Consider the following 22,216-nt stretch of genomic DNA (forward strand, 5'->3'; position numbering starts at 1 on the left):
ACAAAACCATTGAAATTCCATATATAGTTAGTTGCACTAACTATATATCGCGCACCCGCAATCCACTGCTGATGATGTCACATATTACATCATTCATGACATGGTCAGTGACATCAATGATGACATCACTGATGACATCTCAAATGACATCACTGATGACATCACTGATGACATCTCAAATGACATCACTGATGACATCATGACACACCAATACCAGTTACTACATACGGACTCACTGATTCCTACGTCTACACACACATTCACTCATTCACCCATACAATCACTCATACATACAGTCACTCATTATTACAACACTATCATATGCACTCATACACCTATGCAGACAGTCACACACTGCCACTCATCCATGGAGTTACTCACACACCAAGTCAGTCCTGTAAAGAATCAATCACACTTCCATTTCTTCATCTATACAGTTAAACACAGAACACCATACTTCAGTGACATCACTGACGACATCACTAATGACATCTGAAATGACATCACTGATGACATCTCAAATGACATCACTGATGACATCATGACACACCAATACCAGTTACTACATACGCACTCACTGATTCGTACGTCTACACACACATTCACTCATTCACCCATACAATTACTCATACATACAGTCAGTTATTATTAGAACACTATCATATGCACTCATACACCTAGTCAGTCCTGTGAAGAATCAATCACACTTCGATTTCCTCATCTATAGTTAAACACAGAACACCATACTTTTCACACATATACTAACACATACTTACTCTCTTATACAATCACTGATACAAGTACACATTGATATGCACAGAGTCACACACCTCCCAGCCAGCCACACACACACTCAGTCTTCCATACATCCACTCATTCTTCAATATGTAAAACGTATTTAAACTTTACAAAAACACACAGACACTAGATGATGTCATCAGTGATGTCATTTGAGATGTCATCAGTGATGTCATCAGTGATGTCACTGACCATGTCATGAATGATGTAATATGTGACATCATCAGCAGTGGATTGCGGGTGCGCGATATATAGTTAGTGCAACTAACTATATATGGAATTTCAATGGTTTTGTGTGAGTAAAATAAGGTTTTCTAAATGCTAATTCCTAACTATATATGGTCTATAACCTATGGTTTTTTCAGTGAATTTTCAAGGTTTTGTAAATGCTAATTCCTAACTATATATGGTCTATAACCTATGGTTTTTTCTGTGAATTTCATTGGTTTTTTAACAGCTAATATCTGTAGCTGTAAAATGTATTCTTCTTTAAATCCAAAAATATATTTTATATGTTTATGAATAATTTTTTTTTTAAATATTTTTTTTTCTTCGTTCCCGCTTCGCGAATCGGGAAGCTTCCCGTTAGCTGACCTTGATGCCGCGAAATAGACCGCGAGCCGGTAAACGTTTCTTTACCGCAAGTGCCGCGTTAGAAAACAACATCGTGACGCCTCCCGTCCGCATGACGTTTCACGTTGTCGCGTGATACATCATATGACGTGCTACGTTAGCGAACTGGTACGCGAAGCGAGTCGCAAAGCGCAGGTTTCTGGAAGCAAACCGGGAGGCCCTGCAAAGCGCTTAACGTAAGCACAGCAAGTCATGTGACTTGGTAATAACACTTTTCATTGGTTCATTTCACTTTTGGTTTCCTAATGATGTAAGACTAGGTCATATAATCTAAAATGAACACTTTTGATTGGTTGAGAACTCTTGTTTTTCCCAAATGATGAAAATCCCTCCTTCTTTCCTCACTCTGACTTTCATCATTGTGAGAGAAAGACCCTTTGTGATCACTGAGCAATGGCTTCTTTAGTAGCTTCAGCTGGTGCTTCCCCACCACCTCCACCACATCCAAGGAAGAGTGGACCACCTGCTCAAGTTATAATTCAACAAGAAGAGGAAGAAGAGGAACAGGACGACGAGCACGAAGAGAGGCAGTTTTTGCCTGAGCAGCCCAGGACGTCTCACCGGAAAGAAAACTTCATTTGGCAATTTTTTAAAATTCCCAAAGGTCAGAAAAAAGTAAATGCAAGATACGTAACTTGCCTTATATGTCAAGATAGACTGTCCAGAGGAACCGAGAAAAAATACAGTTTCGGAAACTACACAATGCATCGCCATATGACTAGGTGGCATCCTAACAACTACAGTGCTGCACAGTTTCGGAACGACCTAGATAATCTCCCTATTATGGCCAGAAGATCTGTTGTACCGGAAGTAACGGGACCAGAGGGCAGGGAGATGGTGCCAAATATACAAATGAAATTTGGTGAAGTAAAACACATCTGCGTATTTTGCGATGGATTCATTTCCTACGGAGAAAGAAGCATCACTCTGATCAACAGAGCTATTGACTATCATATGCAAGTTTGTACGAAACGGATGTATGATTTAACAACTACTACATTAACAACGAATTCCTAAACCACGAATGATAAACCACGACCATTTCCCAACCACTACATTCTTAACAACGAATTCCTAAACAACGAGATTTATTCTATTTGCTCATTTCCTTAAAATACCATTCACAGTTCATGTAAAAACGAAACCATCCAATTACACCAGATACAACACTTTAAACAGACGAACGCTGTGCAAAGAATTCACAGCTGTGGTATTTTAAAGTGATTTATAATCCTCGCTCAAATGCAGCCTTTTGCTCGGAAACAGAAAGGACAGAAAATCAAATGCCCGCACCTACTTGTTTTTTGTAGCCTATCTCTCCCCGGTGTTGTGTCTTATTTTGCCTTTGCTTGTCCTTTTTTAGATGACTGAATTCTCAAAGCCTCCAGCAAGCACAGTTTTTATTTATAAGTTTTTCAGATGATGAGATATTTTCTGCACAATCTGTTCCTTCAGATCAATGTGGAGAAATCATTTGTGGCTGCAACGCTATGCATCCTATATCTAGTTCTGGAACAAAACAGGGGAAAAGATAGTGCATCCTTTGTAGTTTCCTTTCGGGAGAAATGCTCGCAATTTCATCTGACTCCTTGTACTTCAATCAATCAAGTCTTTGCCGTGCAGGCTGTATTATCACATGTATTTCCTTTATTTTGGATGACAAGTTGCACAGGAGGTCACCTTAAGAACGCCTGTATCATCAAGGTGTCCGACGTCAGTGGGCTGGCATGATAGAAATCAGATGACTTCCAAAGCACTACATTCTAAACAATGGTAATGTAACCAAGTATGTGCATAAAGGGTTTGTTTTTGGCAACCACAAACAAACTACATCTTGGTGATTTTAACAATTATTCATCTGTAGAGCGCGGCAAATTACCATTATTATTATTATTATTATTATGAATAATAATAACAAAAATACACATAACAATAGTGCCATCTATTGGCCAGTTAGAAGATCATTTTATTTGTGGTTTAGGAAAGTCGTTGTTCGTGTTATTCGTGGATAATGATGTCGTGGTTCACAGAAAGGTCGTTGTTTTGGATTCGTAGCTCAGGTCAGTCATTGTTAAGGCTTCGTTATTAAGGCTGTTTCCCGTACGAAACGCCCAAAATAATAAATACTTCTTTTTTTGTTTTGTTGCTCCTGTTGAGCCCTTTACAATGAATCGTTTTCATTGCCCCCTCCAAGAAAAACCCCAAAAAATATAAAACTGTTCAGAAAAATTCAAAAAAAGTAAAAAAATGTTCCGAAAAATAATAAAAAAAATATAAGACAACAAAAACAATAAAAAAAAAAGTTCTTTTCAGAACTACCTCCCCGTTATTAAAAAATTGGTACAATATTTGGAACTGTGCCAACCTCTATTTCTCTTAGTTCGCTTCCCAGTTCGCTCGCCGGTACGCGAACCAGAAGCGAACCAAAAACAGTAAGTATAAGGGAAGGAAACAGACACTTATGTTAAAAGAAAGACAGCTATAGGGGAGTAAACTAGAGATACTATTACCCGTAATCCACTGCTGATGATGTCACATATTACATCATTCATGACATGCTCAGTGACATCATCAGCAGAGGATTGCGGGTTTTTTGGCAACGTGCCTTATCCACGGTTTAATAACGCTGCCTTTTGCTTTATATAAGTTTTCAAATTGTATGAAATATATACCAATAGGTCGATGAACCTTTAGGTAGTGCTTTTCTTCATGAGGTCTGGTCGCTTCCATACACATACAGATGTTTCAAAGATGATCAAGAAGTTTATCTGAATGGAGAGGAATGCACTGAGACGCCAGATCATTCACTAATGTGTAGGCACATACAGTTACACGGTTCATGCAACAAACACCGACCAAATATGGCTTGCGTGTTGCAAGGCACGCCAGTTCCTGCTATCATCCCCACGTTCAAGTTGTTGGAAAATGGTAGTTATTTGATGCTCAATAATGAAGATTGTTCTGAGTTAATTAAAAGTATTCCTTTTATCGTAACAGTAAGTGAACGGGTTATTTGCTGCAGAAATGTTCTATTTCCTCCCACACATGAACATAGGGAGTTTTCAATCTGGCCACAAATACCAACCTTGGGACAGATTTCAACGGCATGGCAAGAATAAGAGCTCTTTTGTCTCAGAGAGAGGTGGCCTTGAGTTCGGCCCGTGAAACTTTCGTGCTTCACATAGCGAACACCCGTACAGAGGTGCAGACCCTTTTCAATTCAGATTTGCCTTTCAATTTCAGCAAGATGGTTCCGACTATCTTTAACGCATCCTCCACAAAGGCCCTGGCGCACTTTTTTAAAGTTGTTACCAGTGGTCTCGTGACTTCATTTGAGAAAATCTTTGGAGTCATCCCTGCTTCCTTTCATTCTATTTTCTCCACTCTGGTTCGTGGATTGGCATTTTTACTTGCATTACCAGCGGACGCTCTTGTGCTTTTTTACATTTTTAAATATGGATGTCCCTCCTATGCAACCTCCCACCCTGCAGCTGCTGACACTGTTCCGCAATCGCATGCTAGAATATTATGGCACAATGCCGTTGGCGATATTAAGCACGGCATATGGATTATCTTTTCGATTCTCCTACTTCACCTGTGTCCAGCCTGTATTTCACTGCCTGACCTGTGATTTCGATTGGGCCATTGATTTGTGTCTCTGCGGACCGGTTTCTCCTGACGTCGACTTTAATCAGCTGATGACTCCTATCATTACTCACGAGTTGGTTTGTCCTGGCGAAAGGATTATGGCTGTGGCATTGATGCATGGACTACTTGGTCCCTGGAATTTACTGGCGGCAGCACAGTCTTTCTTGGAACAGAGCTTTCTTGAAAACCCACCGAGCTGTCCTCTGATGGTGATAGAGGATCCGGTGCTGGGAGAGCACGTATGTTCTTTTCCGCTTTTAAATTGGATGGCTGAACTGTTTTCGGATGAAGACGGTGACTTCCTATTGGAGGCTGTTGCAGCTTATTTTGCATACACAGTTATGTCATAGACCTTTTTCATGTTTGATATGCTGAGTACTAGCATTTCATTGACAATTCATTGACTTATTTGTCAAGTTTTTATTATTTACCTTGCCTATTGGCTTAAGACTCGATAAAGTACTTGGCTGTTTTATTTTTCTTTAGCATTAAATTTTCCTAGTTTTTAATGCTTTACCTTGCGGACCGTCCACATATAAACTTGCAATCTGCTCTCATGAGATGGCACTTCTATTATCCTATTCAGTTCGTTTCCGGATCATGGGGAGGTGTCATCTAGGTCCTGGATATCTTTACACCGTGTTAAGTTAGCATGGGCTCATTACCGGTTTAAACGCCATTTTTCCTTTTTTGCAACTTCTGCACACGACACTTAGTTGTTGCTTTAGCTTTCCACCTAGTAGTTCATCGTGGTTTACATGAGAATAATATGTTATTGCTCTACTATCTGCTTTGCTTGTTAAACTATATCTGTACAGTGAGTGCTAAAGTTTCAAGAACAACACGATACAGAATTGTTATGAGGTCTGATCTCCACGACTTCATACTCATAACATAAGTGCAACTTCTGCCAATTCTGGGCATGAGGCGGGTTTTATATTGCTTTGCCGAACACACATACACAACAGTTGATGCGGTTCACATGAAGAGAGAGCTGGTGTATGCTGATGTGATTCCTTCAAATCTAAGACACTAAAGTATGGGCACACCCTAAACCAACACAAAGAGACCTTCTTAGCAAATAATATAATATGTGTATTAGGGAGGGTGAGATATAAGCAGCCGCGGGCCGTGGAGGGAGTTACGGTGAGGCAGGGAGGCGGGGAGGGGGAGAAGCAGGGTGGAGCCCTCTCTACCTTGCCCCTCCCCCTCCCCGCCTCCCTGCCCCACCGTAACTCCCTCCACGGCCCGCGGCTGCTTATAAGTGTTGCTAACTCTTATTCATTTACAGCATGTTAACATACTGTCACCATTCGCTTTTTATGTACTAGTAACTATGCTGGTAATTTTGCTACTGATAATATGTGTACTTGTATTCTCCACCCTGCTTCTCCCCCTCCCCGCCTCCCTGCCTCACCGTAACTCCCTCCACGGCCCGCGGCTGCTTATAAGTGTTGCTAACTCTTATTCATTTACAGCATGTTAACATACTATCACCATTCGCTTTTTATGTACTAGTAACTATGCTGGTAATTTTGCTACTGATAATATGTGTACTTGTATTATCTAAGATACTACGCCTGAGAAGACGGCATTAGTAAATAAACATTTCAAATACACATGTGTTCTTCTTAACTCCATGTTCTGGTTTCTAAGAAATATATAACGACCGACTGTTCATGAGTTCCACGTATCCTGAGGTACTATAAGTTCATATTCTGGATTGTCTAAACATTGAGAGTTTGTTATATCCAATGTGACACTGTACCTAGCTTGCTAAGGAGTTTTTGATTACTAACGTGAGTTTTGGGACACCCTAATTCGCCGAGGTTCCAATCCTCTGTCCACAGTTCTGTGTGAGAACAGAAACCCTGCGACAGGGGCACCCCCGACCCTTGCTGGAGCTTCATCACACTTGCGATACAACTCCAGCAATGCGCCACCTTTACGGCACAGATACATCACGCATCTGTGCTGTTTTTGCCCCATGATGCGCCGCATTGTAAATGCAGCACACCATAGGTGACGGAACAGCGGCACAGAATGACTAACACATCCCTGGTGATGCGCCAGTCATCATAAATGTATCCCTATGCTTCTTATCTTGTTAGAGATGAACCGCCATATGTATCATCAAAGTTTTTTGCATTTCCTAAATAGCGAACTTTAAGGAATAAATAGCGATTCTTTACCATTCCTAGTTTGCGATTAGCTATTTGCTAATTACAAATTACCCATTCATTTCCTTCATTTCCATAGGGCGGTTGGACTCACTTTTAGCTCGAACGGCTGAATGGATTTCCACGAAACTTGGCAAAATTGTAGGGACTGGTAGCCCGATGTGCCTTTGCTATGTCTCAAGATATATGCTCCAGTGGTTTTTACGAAAATTAACTTTGAAAAATATATATTGGGCTACATTGGCCTATATATATGTTGGAGCCCAAATGTAGCCCAATGTAGCCCAATGAAGCCCAATGTAGCCCAATGTAGCCCAAAGATGGCCGCCAGACACACAAAAAAACAAATGTAGCCCAAATATCAGCCAGATGTAGCCCAACTATAGCCCAGTGACAGAATGACCAATCAGCTTCGCAAACCTCCGTTACGCGAAGCAGAGCGCTGTTACAGATATATATCTTTTTTTGAACGTTAATTTCTCAAAATCCACTGGAGCACATATATTGAGACCTAGCAAAGGCACATCGGGCTACCAGTCCCTAATATTTTGCCAAGTTTCGTGCAAATCCATTCAGCCGTTCGATTATTATTATTATTATTTTTTTTTGCCCCGCGGGGCCCATTTAAAACCTCCACATCAAACCTAGGGGGTCAGCGAGGATCTACTATGCCCCCTTATAGTTATTTCCCCCTTTGTTTTGACCTCCTCTTGTCTCTCGATCCTACCGAGAGACAAGATGGCGGCCGCTACGGACTTTTTGGAATGTTGACAGACGCCGGAGAACCAATCAGCTTCGCTTCACAAAGCTCCGTTGCGCGAAAAGTACGCGTCCTGGGACGCTGCCAGGTCCGCTGTTACAGATATATATCTTTTTTTAAACGTTAATTTCTCAAAATCCACTGGAGCACATATATTGAGACCTACAAAAGGCACATCGGGCTACCAGTCCCTACAATTTTGCCAAGTTTCGTGCAAATCCATTCAGCCGTTCGCGCTAAAAGTGAGGCCAACCGCCCTATGGAAATTAACATGGGAAAAACGCGTTTTGGGACCCCCCTTTTTTCTCGGCCCCCCCTTGACGAACCCCCCCAAAATTTTCAGGGGCTGCTCAGAAACAAAATGTGCCATTTTCCTGAAAATTTCAGCCAATTCCGTCCACAAACGCCAAAGTTATTAGACATAGAATTTTCAAAAATCCCATAGGGAAAAAATCCTAACTATATATACCTACTGGCGACCGCCAGTAGGTAATGTTAAGAGGCATATATCTGCAAGAATTTAAATAAAATTGCACTTACCTGAAGGTCCGTGTCCGAGGTGTCTGTCCCGGCAGGGCGGGAGTCATTTTCTGCTGATGGACTCGGTCTGAGGGATATATATATATTACCTACTGGCGGTCGCCAGTAGGCATATATAGTTAGGATTTTTTTCCTATGGGATTTTTGAAAATTCTATGTCGAATAACTTTGGCGTTTGAGGACGGAATTGGCTGAAATTTTCAGAAAAATGGAACATTTTGTTTCTGAGCAGCCCCTAAAAATTTGGGGGGGTTTCGTCAAGGGGGGGCCGAGAAAAAAGGGGGTCCCAAAACGCGTTTTTCCCATGCAATTTTCCATAGGGCGGTTGGACTCACTTTTAGCTCGAACGGCTGAATGGATTTACACTAAACTTGGCAAAATTGTAGATATTGTTTGACCGATGTGCCTTTGCTAGGTCTCAATATATGTGCTCCAGTGGATTTTGATAAATTAACGTTCAAAAATATATATATATCTGTAACAGCGCTCCGGTTAGCGCCCCGGTTCGCGTACCTGACGCGTAACTGAACTTCGTGAAGCGAAGCTGATTGGCTCTCCGGTGTCTGTCAACATTCTAAACAGTCCGGAGCGGCCGCCATCTTGTCTCTTGGTAGGATCGAGAGACAAGAGGTGAAGAAAAACGAAGGGGGAAATTTATGAAAGGGGGCAAGGTAGACCACTCCTGACCCCCTAGGATTGATGAGGGGGCTAATAAAGGGTCCCGCGGGGCAAAAAATAAAAATAAAAAAAAACATTTTTTCGCGGTAGAGGCGCTACCCGGTACGCGAACCGGGTAGCTAACCGGTAGCGTAACGGGAGTCCGCCATCTTGTGTTTCGGTGAAATTTAATCACAAGATGGAGGAAAAACAATGTGGGAAATGGGTATAAGGGGGCACGGGAGACGTATCCTGACCCCCTAGGTTTTCTAAGGGTGGCTGAGGAGGCTCATATATGTCGAAAAAGAAAAAACAATTTGAATTTTTCGCGAGGTTAGCTGCCGGTACGCGAACCGGGTAGCGAAGTGAACAAAAGTGAACATTTGTGAAAAAAGGTACATTTGAAATTTTTAAAGAGTAATCATAGTTAAGGTAGCTCTGAAAAGAGTTTTTGGGTTCTGTGTAAGTTCTAGGTACTTATAAGTAGGTACCAATACATAGTCTTAAATTCAGGATGAAAACTCTGTTCCCCTCATCTGAGAAGTGAACTCCATCTCCTCTGTAGATATCTTGCATGTAGTAACGCAAGTTATTGTTGTAGATGGAGCCCATTCCATGGTCTCTCATGTAAGCTGAAACAGACTTATTTACATGCTTCCTTGATTTCTCAATTTGTGGACAAAATTGGTTGGACCACCTCCATTTCTGTCTTTGGCATATATTTGAATATACCAAGGCAGTTTGAGGAAAAAGTGCCATCAATTGCTCAAAGGTGTCCTTTAAAAGCATTTCCAGACCTACCCCAGTCAAAGTGCCCAAGTCATTTCCTCCACAGTGCACAATTAACAGGTCAGGTTTTGGCAAATGCAAAAAGGTTTTCACCAATGGTATCAATTGGCGACATCTTAATCCTCTGTGGCCAATCCAGTTAATTTCCACATTTTGTAAATTGAGGTTGTGTAAATTTCTGTTATCAGCATACCTTTGAGCCCAGTGGATGTAACTATGTCCAACAATCCAGACAGAAAACATGGTGAGAGGAGGTTATGCTGCAGTCAGATGAAGTGTGGGTATGAAATGGCAGTTGAAACAGTAGGAGTTTGTAATGAAAAAAACTGTGGAGTTTCTGTGCTAATGATTCAGTAGCAGTGATTGGTGGATTTTGATTGCTGAAAACAGAAAGTTAGGGTGCATGGATGAGTTCTTTGAAAGATGTAATTTGAATGGTCAAGAAAAAATCATTTTATGAAAGATTGCACTGGATACGCAGGTGTACTGAAAGTTCAGAGTTCAATTGAAACATTGTTGTGTGAATTTGTAAACATGACAGGTCTTTCAGGAGGTGGTTGCTATGGAAAAAAGGCAGAAAGGGCAGAGGGGGGAAGGGTGTTGATTTGAAAAAAGTGAGGGAAGAGTTTTGATTGGGTGACATGAGAGATATGTGTGATGAATTACAGCATTTCTGTGCCATTGTTGGTTGCAGCCTCTGGAGTGCATACCCTTTGCTCTGCTAAAGAAAAATTGGTGTGTGTCTGAGACTGTTTTGAAACTCAAAAAGTATTTGCTAAGGTGAGAAAAAATTCATTTAATTTAGATAGAGAATAGTATGCTTTAGGGAGAAAATTATGAAGAAAGTTGTGTATTTAAAATGTTGCTTTGTGTCAAGTGTTTTACAAATAGATTTTGTTTCTTAGAGTTACATAGCCATGTTAAAAGTGACGCAAAAATGGAGCAAGGGCCTTAAAAATACGCTTTCATGTGTGTTAGGGCATTTTAAGTCACTTCCCCATGAATCTGGGTAAATAATTGGTTTACTTGATGTGTTTAAAAACGTTTCTTGAAGTCAATTAGGTTTCTTGATATGTACTGATAGAGTTTCATAGGCTGCTTGGGGCATATTTACAAGGCCTTTGAGTCACTTTGATGTTATTTTCCCCATTTTAATTTAAGTCATTTCCCCGTGGTGCAAGGTCCTTGTAAATACGCCCCCATGTGGGCTTGGCAAATTTAGATTTTGTTTCTTTGAGTTACATAGCCATGTTAAAAGTGACGCAGCTTTCATATGTGTTAGGGTATTTTAAGTCACTTCCCCATGAATGTGGGTGCATAATTGGTTTACTTGATGTGTTTAAAAACGTTTCCTGAAGTCAATTAGGTTTCTTGATATGTACTGCTAGAGTTTCATAGGCTGCTTGGGGCATATTTACAAGGCCTTTGAGTCACTTTGACGTTATTTTCCCCATTTTAATTTAAGTCATTTCCCCGTGGTGCAAGGTCCTTGTAAATACGCCCCCATGTGTGCTTGGCAAATTTAGATTTTGTTTCTTTGAGTTACATAGCCATGTTAAAAGTGACACAAAAATGGAGCAAGGGCCTTAAAAATACGCTTTCATGTGTGTTAGGGCATTTTAAGTCACTTCCCCATGAATGTCGGTGAATAATTGGTTTACTTGATGTGTTTAAAAACGTTTCTTGAAGTCAATTAGGTTTCTTGATATGTACTGCTAGAGTTTCATAGGCTGCTTGGGGCATATTTACAAGGCCTTTGAGTCACTTTGACGTTATTTTCCCCATTTTAATTTAAGTCATTTCCCCGTGGTGCAAGGTCCTTGTAAATATGCACCATGTTGCAAGATAGGCCTCACTTCATCTGGAACAAGATACCGTCAGTTTAAACTGTATACATTTAGGACTGTGTAGGGGGCATGGAGAAGCTGAGGCTTATGTAAGTGTCAAAGTTGTTGCATACAGTGCTCACCTTCTACGTACTCTTTCATATGCTAGACTACATCTGCACAATGAGATACCTAAGCAAAGGAAACACAGGTGATATGATTGTGAAATGAGCAAAAATATTTGCACGTTTTTCAATTACATCACCTGTGTTTCCTAACATTACGAATCACATTGTGCAGATGAGGTTTAGGCCTGTCCAGGGAGACAGAGGAGGTCTGGCCTTTGTTCAAGAGTGCAGTGGACATGACTCACTTCATTGGTAGGCCTGCACATGTATTATCTCCTCTGTACTCTTCAATAAGCCTAAATTTCATCTGCAACCCTGATTAGGCCTCACCTCAAACAAACCTCTGGATAGGCCACACCTTATTGTCATCCTGAATCAATCATTTAAAATGTTAGGGGCAGATTTATGATGGCTGTGCGCCTCTTTTGCGCCGCTGTTGCGTCACTTTTGTGATGCAGCAGTGGTGCAAAAGATGGACCATGTTGCAAGATAGGCCTCACTTCATCTGCAACAAGATACCGTCAGTTTAAACTGTATACATTTAGGACTGTGTAGGGGGCATGGAGAAGCTGAATCTTCTGTAAGTGTCAAAGTTGTTGCATACAGTGCTCACCTTCTGCGTACTCTTTGATATGCTAGACTACATCTGCACAATGAGATACCTAAGCAAAGGAAACACAAGTGATGTGATTGTGAAATGAGCAAAAGAAATTGCACGTTTTTCAATTACATCACCTGTGTTTCCTAACATTACGAATCACATTGTGCAGATGAGGTTTAGGCCTGTCCAGGGAGACAGAGGAGGTCTGGACTTTGTTCAAGAGTGCAGTGGACATGACTCACTTAATTGGTAGGCCTGCACATGTACTATCTCCTCTGTACTCTTCAACAAGCCTAAATTTCATCTGTAACCCTGAGTAGGCCTCACCTCAAACAAACCTCTGGATAGGCCACACCTTATCGGCATCCTGAATCATTCATTTAAAATGTTAGGGGCACATTTATGATGGCCGTGCATCTCTTTTGCGCCGCTGTTGCGTCACTTTTGTGACGCAGCAGTGGTGCAAAAGATGCACCATGTTGCAAGATAGGCCTCCCTTCATCTGCAACAAGATACCGTCAGTTTAAACTGTATACATTTAGGACTGTGTAGGGGGCATGGAGAAGCTGAGGTTTCTGTAAGTGTCAAAGTTGTTGCATACAGTGCTCACCTTCTACGTACTCTTTCATATGCTAGACTACATCTGCACAATGAGATACCTAAGCAAAGGAAACACTGGTGATGTGATTGTGAAATGAGCAAAAAAAATTGCATGTTTTTCAATTACATCACCTGTGTTTCCTAACATTACGAATCACATTGTGCAGATGAGGTTTAGGCCTGTCCAGGGAGACAGAGGAGGTCTGGCCTTTGTTCAAGAGTGCAGTGGACATCACTCACTTCATTGGTAGGCCTGCACATGTATTATCTCCTCTGTACTCTTCAACAAGCCTAAATTTCATCTGTAACCCTGAGTAGGCCTCACCTCAAACAAACCTCTGGATAGGCCACACCTTATCGGCATCCTGAACCAATCATTTAAAATGTTAGGGGCAGATTTATGATGGCCGTGCGCCTCTTTTGCGCCGCTGTGCGCCACTTTTGTGACGCAGCGGCGGCGCAAAAAATGCGCTATGTTGCGACATATTTACAACTTGATGCATCTAGGCAGATGTGTCACGCTGTAAAGTCCTGTGCCACATGAAACCTGCATCAGGTTTCATGTGGGCGTTTTGTTGTAGGGTGGGCATTCATTTGCATGAAAGCCCTGTAAAACTAACACAGTGAAATTTAGAAGATTTCACTGAGTCAGCTTTATGGCATTGCTGAATCAAAATCCTTACACTTGTTTGAAACAGGCATAAGGAGTGATGCACCATGCAATGTGTGGCTTGCCCCTGTGCATTGCAGTAGACATGTCGCGCTTACGACGTGATTCCTGCAATGCGCCGCTTTTGCGGCACAGATGCGTGACGCATCTGTGCTGTTTTTGCTCAATGGTGCTCCGCATTGTAAATGCGGCACATCATGGGTGGCAGAGCAGCGGTGCACGTTAACTGGTGCATCCCTGGGGATGCGCCAGTTAACACAAATCTGCCCCTTTACATTTAAGTATGAGCAGGGGACACAGAGTTGGTGAGGCTTATCCAAGGTTAAGAAGAGATGAGTCCTGTTCACTGAAAACTTGGACATAGGCCTCACCTCCTCAGCATCGCTGGACATGGCTAAATAATATCTGCAAAATGTTACTCTTGTTATTAATTATTGTATGTAGAATTGACAACTAGTGTGTTCATTTTTTGACGACTGTTATTGATTTACTGTTTGGTAATAGTGGTTAATAACATTTTTTATTATATTTTACCACAGATTCAACTGCAGATCATTTCAAAATTACACAATGCCTTCGAAGCAAAGAAGGAGAAAGGCTACAAAACGTCAAACACAGCAGCTTACTACATGCTTGCAGCAGTCCTCTACAATAAAAACTTGTCAAGTCACCAAAGAAGCTCCGAGTAAGAGAACGAAATCTTTCCTAAGAAACATTTCCAGAAAAAAAATTATCACTACAGAACATGTTTTAGTCCAGAAAAAGAGAGCCAATTTAAACGGAAAGGAAAGGCCACTCAAAAATGTTACTGCTAGAGCAGGAGATAACTCTGTGCATGGTAGTAGAAGGAAAAATCAGTTTAGGGACATTCGTAAACGAATGTTCCACAACAGGATAATTGGCAATTTGTTAAAAAATATTAAGAAAGGTCAACAGAAAGTGGCTTTTTATAAGAGAAAGAGAAACATTGATAAAATTATTGATCAGGCATTCGAAATTAAGCGAAAGTTATTTATTTTGATAATCAATAGAATTAGGAAACTAAACAAGGTAATTTATGATTTCAAAACAAATAGTAGATGGAAGAGAACAGTTAATCGTAGTAATTTTTGTGAAGTTTTTTCAGGAGAATGGATGCATAGTTCAAGTTGTGAGGCATTTTTTAATGAGGAGAGTTATTTCCAGGATAATGATTTGGTACATGCAGTTGACACCAGTGGTCGAGCATATGAGGTGAAAGATGGTTGTCCGGTTGAAAAAGAAAAACTTGTGTCAACAGAGGCAGAAGAGGTGTTAGGTAATGAGGTTTTAGGAAGACGTCCTAAGGGACCAGTGTACACCTGGAAGTGTAGTAGTATTTGCAGTGTGCGACAGGATTCCATCAATTTGCTTTGTGATTTTGTACGGACATTTAATAATAAAAGTTTAAAACAGAAAATTAAGTTGTTGCAAGAATTAGATCCTTGCAGAGTGAGAGAAGTGACAGGTTTGCATGGTCATTCACTGGCTTGTCTTTCCAGGAGAGTATGCCAGAGTGTTTTTCATCATTTCAGGATGTTAGCAGTGCATCATAATAAAGTGAGGAAATTAGTTAGAATGTTGTATTATGCTAAGAGTCCAGCAATTATGCTTAAACAATTATGCACTGCTCTTTTGCATGGTTCTGAAGTAGATGTGAAGAATATTTGTGAAGAAATTGAGTTTTGTTACTTTGCAAGTAAAGAGAAGAATGTTGAAATTGACCCAGAAGAAGAAGGTAATGTGGAAGAGAGTGTACAGGTTTCCAGTACAGATAATTTTCAGAAGGAAATTGCCACGTTTCAGGTGAAATCAAGTGAGAGGCCTAATTTCACTTGTGTGTGTTGTCGACGCACTTATTATAAGAATCAGACTAAGTTAGTGGATTTATATGCAAAAAGTGAAAGGGAAAATAATAGTGAATGGAAGGATTTCGCAACATACTTGATGGTAGAAAATTGTTTTGATTTGGGATCGGATCAACGTGTGTGTACTTATTGTTGTAACAAATTAAATCAAAACCAGATGCCTGCTAGAGCGGTTCATAATAATCTGGAATTGGTTGACATTCCTTTTGAATTGAAGGATTTAAATACTTATGAATCTATTTTGATTCAAAGTGTCCATCCCTTTCAGGCTATTGTACGAATGGAGCCAAAGACAGGGAAATTGCCTCCATCAGATTTACAGGGAGGATTAAAGGGAAAAGTTGTTTATTTGCCTCTAGATTTGAAGAAAAACATTAATACAATTGGAGTAGAGAAAGTGGAAGAGGAACCTCTGGTTATCTTAGTTAATGGGGTTCCGACAAAGAGTAAGAAAATCTGGCAAGATTTAGTGGATGTTAGGAAAGTCAAAAAGGCAACATTGTATTTGAAGAAAAACAATAAGTACTACAAGGATGTATATGTTGCAGAAGAGGAAGTAAGTGAAGAAGAGGACAACGATTTGTGTGCTGGACAAATTGAGAAAGTAGAAGCCTCTAAAAATGAAGAAATATATGAACATTATAGTGTTCATCCTTTGCATTCCAAGGAAGTCATGGGGAATGCTATTGAGTTGTTTCAAATGAAACAAGCCAAAGGGAGTCCCATTAGTGTTTGGGAGGAAAGTTTGGAAGCTCGGTGTTTCCCACAGCCATTTCCAACAGGTCAAGGAGGAAGATATGATGAGCGACCTGATCAAATTCCTGCTTCTGAATACCAAACTTTACGATTGTATGCAGAAGATCCTAGGTTTCGTCAATGCATTCCCTATTTGTTTCATCTACTGTTTGAAAGCGATCTGTCTGGACTGTCATATGCAGTGAACCACATCTTGAAAAGTGGTGTACAGATGCAAAATATCCCAGCAAAAGACTTTATGGATAAAGTCAATGTGCAAGACAGTATTTTGGATTCTCACCTGATTAATCTCATGGCATGTCAGCGTGGTACTAATGAGTACTGGTACCATCGACATGGAGATTTAAAATGTATGCTGAGGAACTTAGGAATAAGCATGGGCGGATTTTGCGGATTGGCAATCCGCGAACTTGCGTATTTACGGATTCGCAATCCGCGAAGATCCGCGAACTCTAGCGGACTTGCGGATTTTTCCGTTTTTTGTGTTGGCGCGTGTTCGCGCCGATTTTGGGACAAGTTCGCAATTGCGAACTTACTTTTCGGCTTGCAACGGCCGCGACTATGTTGTTTCTACGTCTGGTTTATCATCACAGGTTCACAGCACCCTCTGTTTCACCACTGCCACCCTCTGGGACACCCATGCCACCCTCTAGTACATCCTCACAGGCACCTATTAGGTTTATTTATTACTGTAGATTATGGTGGTTGAAAAAAGCTAGCACACCTGCCCTTCTTCAACTGCCATCAATTAATTTGTGTTTCATTAATGTGTCAGTAATTTTGAAAGTTCCAGTCTGGCTGGCACCTGCTTCCTTCCTTATCTGTAATTTGCTATTTGTTGCAGTGATTTTTTTTTTTTACAGGACCTTTATGGTGCTATTCTATGAGCCTGCTGTTTGGGTCATAGCAGGGTCATAGAATTGTTGCAAACTCTGGAGGGGCCCATCAGGAAGCACTACCTTGAATGTTACTAATGTTAAGTTTGAACTTTTGCACCTGCTCATTGCTTTCATTTTAGCTAAAATCGTTTTTTTTGCAATTTCGCGCGTTATTTGGGGCGCGAATCCGTGCGAGATCGATTTCGGAAGCCGCGAATACGTGCGAATACAAAATTGTTTTTGTTGCGACGTGTATGTTCGCGTGATCTTGCGCGTGTTCGCGAGGCGCTTCTAGCTATTCGTTTGCCAAGTTACCCTATCGGTCGTACACGGGCGCGGCCATCTTGTTGGCGTGACGTAATTCCGTTTCCGCCCGCTATGTGTAATCTCGCAAAGTGTGCTGCTCGCGAGTACAAGTTCGCGCGTACTCGCAAGGAAAATCTTGCGCGAACTTACCCACGCGGTCGTGAACGGGCGCGGCCATCTTGTTTCTCATTCATTGCTATGGTTCTGGGCATGCTTTCTCTATCCTCTCTCAATCTCTGCCATCCTTTGCTTGTTTGAAGTTTTTTTGATCTAATTTTACTTATTATCTAACCCTCTATTTTTCTAGCTCTATATTTTTGTGTTTTCTGCAGCTTTTAGTTACTTTTAAACTACTTTTTTAAACTCTTTTATTTTCTTCTTCACTATTCTATTTCTTCTTTATCATTTAAGTTTATTTCTGCCCAGACCATGGTAAAGGGAGCCGGGAAGCACCCTGAGAAGGGGAAGGGTCCCGCACCCCGTGCCCGGCTCCCGTGCGGGCGTTTAAGGGGGGAGCAAGTGGTCCCGAGGGAGATCTTTAGCGCGGAGGAAGTGGCGGCACTGATCTTCCATGTCCAGCGCCGCCTCCCCAAGACGATCCTGGGAGGCGGCAAGATCGCGACCGGCTATGGCATCCGGGAGCGCCGCCAGCGGTGGGAGAAGGTGTGCCGGGCCATGTACAAGATCTCTGGGGTCCGGCGCACGTATAACCAGGCCACCCACCGCTGGACCGATGTCATGGACCGGGAGCGGGACTTGCTGGACGCGCTCGGCGTAGAGGTCCCCGGGCTTGGTGAGTAGTAGTAGTAGTACATTTACTACTCTGTTTTATCCGGCTCTGTTATTTGCAAATCTTTGTTCTTTACCAAGAGCAATAATGCTGCCGATTACATTGAGGTAAATTATATTTCAAAATCTTCTATGCATTTCATTTTCAGGTGCACTGCTCTCCTTCTCAGTAGCCTTGCTTGCTACTATGCTTCTTTGTTTTGTATGTTGTGTTCAGAAGCATTTCATTGGCCTGAGAAATTATGTATCAGTGTACTGTAAAGAAAAGAACTGCGTAATGCTAGACAGTAAGGGTCATATTTTCAATTACCGGCGCATCCCTGCAAAGTAGCAGGGATGCGGCAGTAATTGTGTGCCATGCCACCACCACCCATTGGCCCAAAACGTCACAGAAGCCTTACGCATCTGTGCCGTAAAGGCAGCGCATTGCTGGAGTTGCGTGCCAACGATGGCGCAGCTCCAGCAATGCTCTGGGGTACCCTATCTCCCCAATGCTGCATCAAGCCGTACGTCGGCTTCAAGCGCGCAGGGTTTGAGTCATGCATCATTGTCATAAAAATGACTGATTGACATCTTGTAGATTTCCCTCAGCCACTTTTAGGATTCGTTCCTGCGCAGGTACGCCCTCCCTTGCGCCGGAACGCCCCCTGATGGCGCAGGGCTTTACAACGTGATGCATCGCCCATATGCCCATATGTGTTTTTTTTTTAATATATACGCCGCACCAACACCATGGCGAGTCTTTTGTTCTGCCGCTGCGTCAGAAAAGGCACGCAACAATGGAGGAAAATCAGCCGCAACTTCCGCAAGGGACTTATAAATCAGCCCCAACAGACTGAAGTCCAGTGTCCTTCCTTTAGACAGTCACATGGCTATCAGAAGAAATAGTGGCGGTGGTGGCGGGTGGATTGATAGTTTGAGTATTCACTGATCTGCAAGCAGGATGGACTTTGTCTGTCACGTGTTGTGCACTACTGCCTGCAGTGCCAGGCCTAGGCAAACCTCTTTAGTAGTCTGTTTATTGAGTTACATAGGAACTTTCTAAGTCAACGTTCCGCAAATCAGGCAATACGAATAACGTAGTATACCACATGAGATAGATCCCGTGGAATAGTTGTCTATCTATTTGCTATTTTTCCAAAATATGTTGTTATTGTTCTTTTGAAATGTTTGATTTGGTTGAAAAATCTCATCCATGTTTTATGGTTTTTCTTTCTTTCATGTTGTACATCAGCTCCCCCCAAGGGCAAGAGGACACAGGAGGAGGGTGCTGAGGATGCAGGCCAGGATCGGGCAGGCGAGGGCTCCTTTGCTGGCCCCAGTAAGTTTACATTTTACTAAACAGTACCTATTTTTTCCTAGCGTTCCTCATTCGATTTTTTCTAAATCGTCTTTGATCTTCTTGTAGACTGAATATAAATTCTTATCCTGCCTCGAATATGATGACTCCCTGTGGTATTACTAGACTATTTTTATTAGTCTGTCTGTGTAGCTAACTAAGATTGGACATTTGGCAATTCCATTGGACTCCCATTATATTCAGCAATACCTCTATGCACTGTCTCCTTACTGACTAGATAGTGTGGCAGAGTCATTCAGCTCCCGAAGTCACCGATTATAGATCCCCAATGATCTCTAGATTATCGTACGCAGGACAAGAGAGTAGTACGGAGTCACAGCACAGTCAAGAAGTGTCAGAGGCACTCATGCTTGCAAAAATTCCAAAACCTTTAGCTCATCCACTCTAGTCTAGAGGAACAAAAACCACAGAGTCTATTTAAGTGTAAAAGCTTTATTAAAAGTAAACACATTTATTGAAATCTACTTTGTCATAAAACTATTTAACTGTAAACGGAAAAGTGGTTAGTGCTGACGATTAATTGGACACATTTCTTGTGGTCGAGCCGAACTCTCACCTACTTTGAACTTGATCCTGGTCGTGTTCTTAGGACTCAGGAGTCAAGCTTCTGTCTGTTAGGAGAAAAAGTGGTGCGTGTTAAAAATCAAAAGCAAGCATTCATCAGTTGTGCATAAAAGTGCAGCAAGACAACAGCCTTCCCTGGAAAATGGGACATTTTTACTATGGAGTAGACAGTCACAAATTATTACATTGTATTCTGTTTTTTTAACATTTCTCCTAGACCAAATATTATATAGTAGTGAGTGGTGTATTCTAACTTTCTTAAATGTACTTTGTAGGTGTAACATCTGGTGACGGGGCCAGCGCGGAGGTGGCTGATGTGTTGGACTTGGACTCGGAGGCCTCTGGGGAGGATGCGGCGGTAGAAGAGCTGGTGGCCGTTCCTGTGTGGGATCAAACGGTGGTGGCGGAAACAGGTAAGCTATATATTCCTTACTTATTGAGATTGAAGACTGCATAGTGTGCTTTCTGCACGGGTGTATTACAATTACAAATCAACCAGGTAGTAGCCTCCTCGAAATGTACTTCGACTTAGCTGTGAAGTTTTTGGTGAGAAGAATCCCAATAAGTTCTTAGACGAACGTGATGGATGGGATGAACGAAAAGCGAAAGAAGGGTGTAAGTAAGTGGGACGCGAACTTGTATGATGGCTGGCAAAGAAGAACGATATGTGTTTGCTTGGACCCAGAGGTGGCTGGGAAGGAAAGAATATGGTATGGTGCATGGCTGGGTCAATGATGAAGCAAGGATGGGTGGAAGGACAGCAGCCTGGGTGGGTGAAACAGAAACTGTATGTGTGCGTATACTTTGAATGAATGGATGCCTGGAGCATGGTATTCTCTGACTCTTACATAGCAAATGTGTATCTAGAGAGAGTAGATGGTCGCCAGGTGAAGTAAGTGTTACCTTGAAGAGCATGTACCACCGCACCCGCACGTCCGTCCCAGTGCAGGGAAGGCAAGGAAAAGAAATTGTAAATGTGTCCAATACTTCCATGAATAGTAGCAGTACTTTGTATTGCGTTTGCATTCACAGCATATATCTGGTTATTACGGTGGACACTCCGTACCTCTCTTAATAACTTTAGTTTACTTGTAGTACGTCATTCATGTGTGGGTGTATCACTGTGTTCACTCAATATTAAGCAAAGCACCTAAAGTCATCTCATCTGTCATTAAATACGTCCCATGTGAAGTGATAGATAATCAAATTAGTTAGCTTCTTCAGTTTCCTTTTCTAGTACTCATTTGCACTGTAGGGTGAAAGGTAAATTAATTAAGCAGTAGCCCTTGTAACAGAGTATTCTCAGTGCCACCCGTAATAGAAAAGTAATAGCTTCACCACCTGCATGTACTGGACCGGTACAGTAACGCAAGTCTGTCTCCATCATCATGGTGTGCAACTTTTTTTCTCGGGTGCAACTTCACTGTGCTGTGTCCATGTCATTCTGCCGGCTTGCATAAGATAACGTACCCATTTCCCTAAACAAGAGAGAAGAAGAAGAATAAGACTGGTGTACTGTCATAGTCGACTGTAATGGAAGTCCATAGTGGTCGTAGAATTAGTTCATTAAACTACCACTACTGTTAGAGCAAGGATGCAGAAGTGGGAGGGTTACATAGATACTGTCCTCAATAGTTATGTACTGTGCTTTCAATTTGCTACTTGTACTCTGTGACCCAACTTTCGGCTCAATCACTTTGTGTTATTAATAAGGAGCATTGGTTACAGACTATGTCTTTCTTTCTTCATATAGTTGCTCCTTCTTCCAAATCAACAACAAGGAGGGAGCAGGCTAGATTGGCCCGGCAACGGAGGCTGGAGGCCACAGTCGCCGAGTATCGGCGGCT

This window comes from Lissotriton helveticus, chromosome 2_1 (assembly GCF_964261635.1).
Source record: "Lissotriton helveticus chromosome 2_1, aLisHel1.1, whole genome shotgun sequence".
NCBI classification, from domain to species: Eukaryota; Metazoa; Chordata; class Amphibia; order Caudata; family Salamandridae; genus Lissotriton; species Lissotriton helveticus.